At 34.4% G+C, this 6,937-nt stretch overlaps 1 pseudogene; it reads left to right on the top strand.

The window, feature by feature from the left end:
* The first annotated feature begins 540 nt into the window (after positions 1-540).
* LOC107652270 (ras-related protein Rab-9A-like) lies at positions 541-1,146 on the top strand (annotated as a pseudogene).
* The last annotated feature ends 5,791 nt before the right edge of the window (positions 1,147-6,937 follow it).

The following is a 6,937-nucleotide window of genomic DNA, read 5'->3' as shown; positions in this document are numbered from 1 at the left end:
GATAGTAGAAGGTAATTCTTTGGAGGCAGCAAATGCAATGGAGGGAGCAATTGATAATTTGTTAGAAGACCTGAATATGACTATGAATTCTTTGTCATGTCTAGTATGTATAAACTTAATTAATTTATTTAACTTTCCTAAATCTCAGTTTCTTCACCTATAAAATGAAACTATTGAGCCAGAAAACCTGTAATTCCCTTTCCATTCTAAATCTCTGAGACAAAGAATGTAAAGGGCTGGTGTCCAGAGCAGGCACCACTCTTGGCTCTTCCACCTCTGCCTTCTCCTCTTCTCTCCCATACCCCCTTTCTGCAGGAGCCCAGCTCATCCCAAGAGTGGCCTTTGGCTATCTGGGCCAGGACCAGAACAATGTTGGTAATGCAGACAATGCACTTAAACTGAAAAATTAAGAGTTTTTGTGCAACTCTAGTCTTTTCATCAGGAATGGTTAGAAATTCTTCATTATTGGTACATTTCCCCCTGTAGAATTTTACTTCATTTTGCTGGAATTTTGAACTAAAAAGATCTTTACATTCAATAATGGCAGGAAAATCATCACTTTTCAAAGTAATTTTCTTTGGAGATGATGGTGTTGGGAAGAGTTCTCTTAAGAATAGATATGTCACTAACAAATTTGAAAGCCAGTTGTTCTACAAAATAGGTGTGGGATTTTTAAATAAAGACTTGGAAGCGATGGCTACTTTGTAAACATGCAGGTTTGGGACACAACAGGTCAAGAATGCTTTATAAGTCTGAGAAAACCATTTTAAAGAGGTTCTAAATGTTGCCTTCTTAATTTCAGTGTAGATGCCTCTCAAAGTTTCCAAAGTCTTGACAACTGGAAGAAAGAATTCATTTATTATGCAGATGCCAAAGAGCCCCAAAGATTTCCTTTTATGATTTTGAGTAACATGATTGATATAAATGAAAGATAGATTTCTACAGAAGAAGCCCAGGCCTGGTGCAGGGACAAGAGCAAATATCCTTTCATTTCAAACAAGTTCAAAAGATGCCAGAAATGTTGTAGCAGCTTTTGAAGAAGCTGTTGGAAGAATTCCTGCTACTGTGAAGATGGGATTGACTTTCCCCTTGCCAATTTTTGAACTAATCAACCAAAGATTGAATACCACCCCTACTTGGCACTAGGTGGTATAAGGGGGAATGGAGTTAATTTTAAAGGGTTGGACTTGATTATTTAAGAGTGTGGTTGCCAGGAATTTAATGAATTCCAAAGATATTTTATTTACAATTTATTTACAAAATATAGAAAGAGACAAGCAAGAAATCAGAGAGACAATAAGGTAAGATATCTAGCCTGAGCACTAAGTAGTTTACTCCTGGACCCTGCAGGAAGGGAAAATTAGTTTCAGCTGGCCTCAGCAAAGCTGAAGACCCAGGAAGTGTCACTCTCAAGACTCCCCCCCTGAGCAGTGCTAAGCTAATTTAAAGACTGTAGTTGTTCTCTGTAAAGTGGAGGAAGGGACAGGAAATTACTTAAAAAGAACTATAAAAGATGATAAACTTCCTGTGCAAGAGGTCTTCATCCTGAATCTTGGGCGTGGAGGATCTTGGACCTGGACTCTGGCTCTTGCACTGCTTCTGGTGAGACTGCTACTAGATCTTCTCCATTTGGATCTTCTCCTGGTGAGTGAAAAGCTGATCTTCCTTTCCTGGCTTCTGGAGAGAATAGTTCTGGAGAGGCCATCCCATCTGGGAGGAGGTCATGTGGGTTTAACCCTTGCTTAATTCAACACAAAGTCCTCCAGCTGATGAGTTAAAGAACATTATGTTGGTTGTGCCCCAGGGAATGGAGCAACATTTAGGGTGAGAAGCTAGACTTTTTACTCCATCTTCTTTCATATTTTTCTACTTTCACTCTCTCCACCTTTTTTTGGGTATAAAAGCTGCTAAAAGTAATTTTGACTTGGGCTATATTAATTTTAAAATGAGCAACCACAGTATTATCTTATAATTCTCATATATTTAGTCAAACCCCTTAATTAAATTCTGTATACTACTGAGGATAGATCAGAACACTTTATTTGACACAGTCAATCTTCACCAAAAGCCTAAGCCTAGTTTATCTTGGTGACTGTTAAAAAGCTTTGCCAATGTAGCTCTAACCAACTCATTTACAAAATGGGGCAGAGGAAATGGGAGGAAGGGGGTCATAGAATAAAGGTTTAGCAAATCTAATTCTAACAATAAAATTTAAACTAATCTACTGCTGCTTTATTGGAAGGTGGAAGGGAAGATACTCATTCTTTGAATAACCTATTTGCCAAAGGCACATATTTATAAATAAGAGTATCTAAAAAGTGGCTACTTAAATTTTAATGTGCAAGTTACACAGCTAATAATCAAATGAATAATTATAATTAAAATGAAAATCTGAATTTCTAGAAACACTGCTTGGAATGTTTTCCCCCTAGAATTCAAATGGAGAGCATATTTTTGTATGTATATATTTTTTTACAAAATTAGCATTTCATTTTTGGTTTATGGAAAACATTTTTAAAACACTCAATATTAAAGATTTAAATCACAAAACTTTAAAAAAATAATGTGAAGGTCTATGTGAAAGAAAAATTAGAAATTGTCTTCTTGACCCTGAAACATAAGTAAAAATGAGTGATATTATTATATATACATATGTGTATATATATACATATATATATATATATATATATAGTTTTTAAGGAAACATATTTAAGCTTCAAAACTTGATAATAATTAGAACTGCCCAAAGGGGAAATGAGATTGAGAGTCCCTTTGTACTGAGAGTCTTCAAATAAAGGCTGAGTAGCAACCTGTAGTTTAAATGGTGGAAGTGGGTTTCTTTTCCAAGTATGAGATTATTGAATTAACCATGCAGTTGCTTTCAAGTTCTGATATTCTGTAAATGTTATGATTCTTCAAGTCATCCAGGAATTAAAAGAAGGTGATTCACTTAAGCCAACAATAGAGGTTCATTTGAAAAAACCTGCTGAACTTCTTTTGGAGAAGTTAAAGCATTGGCACCATATTGAAACCTACACAGTTGAGATAATGAGAAAAAAGAACATGGAAGGAAGACAGAGAGGCTCAAAAGGAGAATAGAAGAAAAAAGAAAGATTACAAGGAAATCTGGGCATCACAAAAAGGTGCAAAGGTCATTAGATTTAGCAAGTGGAACAGAATAATTTAGGGTTTGATATTAGGGTATTTCTTCTGCTTGTTTAATTTAGTATTAGGTTAGTTTTACATTATTTAAGCACCATTTACAGGAAATAAGCTAGGTTTTTTCTAATTAATAGGAAAGAATATATGATTTGGAGCAGTAAAAAGGAACTTGTAGGGAATAAGACACTCTTGATTTCACTACTAAACATGACCAACCCTCTATGACTAACCATTAGGGCCATTAAGATCCAGAAAAGATCATGGGTTAGGAATCATGATTTTTGTCTGAAATCCAGATTCAATAGCACAAAAAACAAGAGAGACAACTTTTAGATTATATAGTATTTTCTTTTCAGATGAGGTCCATAGATACATAATGACAAACAGCTTGGAGAGTTAATCTTAAAATTTCTTACAAATTTTACTATTTGAAGTGGATTTCATTGAATTGAAGAACAGAGTTGGAAGAGGATATAAAGTTGCTAATACTCAAAAGAGCCTTTGTTAAACACTTTTCATGTGCCAGGAACTATGCTAAGGTATGAGGATTCAAAGAAAGGCAAAAAATGATCTCTGCCTTTAGGGCACATACATTTTAAGAGACCATATCACATGTAAATAGCTAGCTAAAAACAATGTATCTACAATAGCATTGGGAAAGCTTTTGACTTAATCTTTAAAGGAAACCAGGGACAAGTTAATCACCTCCTACAGTTTTAGTTTCTTCCTCACAAACAGACATTTATATTTACTCTACTTTCCTCCACCAATGTTATTTCAAATAAAATTCATTTCAGAAGGATATAGTTCACCCAATCTGTCCCTGGTCTTAACACATAAAAAACAAATAGCCATTAGCTTTTAATTATTAAGGGAACTAATTAACTAAGACATGCATTATCTCAATTAGAACTATTAAATAGGACATTGGAAATTTCCCAAGGGATGGCAGAGAATGCAGAAGACTGAATGCCTGTAAAGTTGTTAATAAAACAATCTATAAAAAGGATCAGATAGTAAGAATAAACTATAAATGAGGTGTTTGTTTAGCAGAAGCAGCAGTAGTGGTAGTAGTAGTTGTAGCCAAAAATGTAGCTATTATAGTTATGTAAGAGTAGCAAAATAAGTGGTGCATGAATGCAAAAAGATTCAGAACTGGGGGCCAGGAGATCTTTCTCTAACATTTGATCTCCCAGCCACTCCCTCTGTTATCTTCCTAACCTTCTGACTGATCTACCTGAACTGAATCATTTCTTATGTCCTTTACATATAGGGTTCTGCTGGAGTCAGCTATGATTTATAAATTGATAATTTATACCTTATAATTGACAATTGCTATATCAGGGTGTAATTTATTCTTTTATTGGTTGCCTGGGACATAGATGTCAAAATTTTCAGGGTAATTCCCCAGTGAACCTGAATGAAATTAAAATATAATTGTGAAATATTTAACAAAATAAATAAAATTACAATGGAACATTGATAATGTTAATATGTGCTTTTCCAATATGCTGCCTGTAATGACTGTTATGCATGATTTAGAGAAACCCTTTTTATTTCACACCAATGGTCTATACATAAAAAGAGAGAAATAGAGTTTATAATACAGATTAAAATTAAAAGTATTCTGTGAATAAATTTTTCCAGAAAGTCAATTGCTAAACATTTCCCTAAATTCTATGGCTTATGTCTCGAATAATCTACAATTCTAAGAACAAGGGTGGGCAAGGATATGAAATAGAAACTAATAGAATGGCAGATAAGGCTGAAATTCTTCTCATATCAAAGCTCTACTAGATTTACTTCCTTGTCTAAACTTATCATCTAAAGTACTTTGGGTTACTTTTCCTTATTTCACATTACTCTTCATATTTAAATATTTTCCATTTATCTCAAATTAAGCTATCATTTATTCTCTTTACAAAACATTTTTAAAAATCATCTTCCATGCTTCTGAACAGATTATCAACTACTAGGTAAGGGATGTTTTCTTCACTGTTGCCTTCCCAAGTCAAGCCAATTCATAATGTTGCCTTATATTTTCTCATTTGGTCTCAAACCATTCAGCCAATCAATCAGTATATATTAACTGTCAACAATGTGCCAGGAATCCTGCTAAGTTCTAATGATATAATGATAGAGGAGCAGGTAGGAAACAGTTCCTACCCTCAAGAAACTCAAAATCTAATTAGAGAGAGAAATTTAAAACAGCTATGTACAAACAAGATACAGACAATATAATTGATCATAATCAAAAGAGGAAATTCACTAATGTTAAGGAGAATTGGAGAAGGCTTCTCAACCATGGAGAAGCTTTAGATGGGACTTAAAGGAAGTCAGGAGATGGAGATGAAGATAAATAAATATCTCAAGGAAAGGGGATAGTCAGTAAAAATCATCATATGGGAGGAACAGCAAGGAGATCAGTATCACTTAATTGTAGAATTCAAGAATAGAATGAAGAACACTGGAAAGGTAGAAGGACCAGGTTTTTAAAAGGCTTTAAAAACCAAATATTTCATGTTGAAGAATGATGTGGCCAAAACTATTTTAGGAATTTAATTTGACAGTTGAGTAGAGGATGGCTTAGAATGGGTTTGACGAAATAGGGAGACTAGTCAGTAGGCTATTTCAATCGTCCTGGTCTTTAACAGTGCAGGTGGGCTAGTACCAGAGTTATGGCAGTGTCAGAGGATAAAAGGGGGTACATTGGAGTGATATTACAAAGATAAAATGGACAATATTTGACAAGTGATTGAATATTAGGGGGTGAGAGAGAGTGAGGTGTTGAGAATGACACCTAGATTTCAAGCCTCACTGACTGTAAGTCTGGTGGTAACCTCACCAGTTGGTAACAAGGTCAAAATAACAAGACTTTACAATGCATTGAATGTAGGGTCTGGGGATTACAGAAAGATAAGTTATCTAGAAAAACAAAACAAAAGAAAACATGTATGTGTTCCTTCAGAACACAGTTCAAGTGTCCAGTTTTCCTGGTAACACCTTTTGCTTATTCCCTCAGTTTTTAAAATCCTTTCCCTCTTGAATTCCATTGTATAACCTTCTATATACTTCATGCTTACATTTCTATGAGCATTCTGTATCCCCCAAGGAAAATAAAAGTTCCTTGAAGGCAGTAACTATTTCATTTTTTTATATATCTCTAATGCCTAATCAGTGTCTTCTTACCCATAGCAAATGAATAATAAGCATCTATTAAATTGACTTGTCCACCAGAGGCACTTTAGAAATAGTTTGACATTAATTCAGTTATTCATCCATTCAACAAATATTTATTGAGCACCCATACTGTACAAGCCTCATTAAACATGCATTGAAATTAATCACTTGAAAAAGAAAAGCAAACATAAAATGACTAATGGCCAAATGAAAGATAGCACAAGAGACATTTTTCACTAGTTAGTGGTTTCTCACTTAGTCTAGGATACAGCTTGGCGGATAGAAGAATGAGCACTCAACTTGGACCCAGAAAACTCAGATATGAATCATGGTTCAGTCACGTATTAACTATGCAACACTGACCATATCACTCAACTCGCTGGGCCTCAGTTTCCTCACCCATATGATATTACTTGTTATGCATACCATGCAAGGATATGAGTAGAAAGAGATTTTTATAAACTATGAAGTAATATATAAATATGGACTTTTGGAGTCATTCTTATGGATCCATTTAAGAAACACTCTTTTCTTCTACATATTCAAATAATAAATCTGACTTCATGCATAGGTATTAATCTGTTTATAATATGTC

This window comes from Monodelphis domestica, chromosome 4 (assembly GCF_027887165.1).
Source record: "Monodelphis domestica isolate mMonDom1 chromosome 4, mMonDom1.pri, whole genome shotgun sequence".
Lineage (NCBI taxonomy): Eukaryota > Metazoa > Chordata > Mammalia > Didelphimorphia > Didelphidae > Monodelphis > Monodelphis domestica.
Note: the sequence above shows the minus strand (reverse complement) of the source record. Positions and strands in the feature narration are given on the sequence as shown.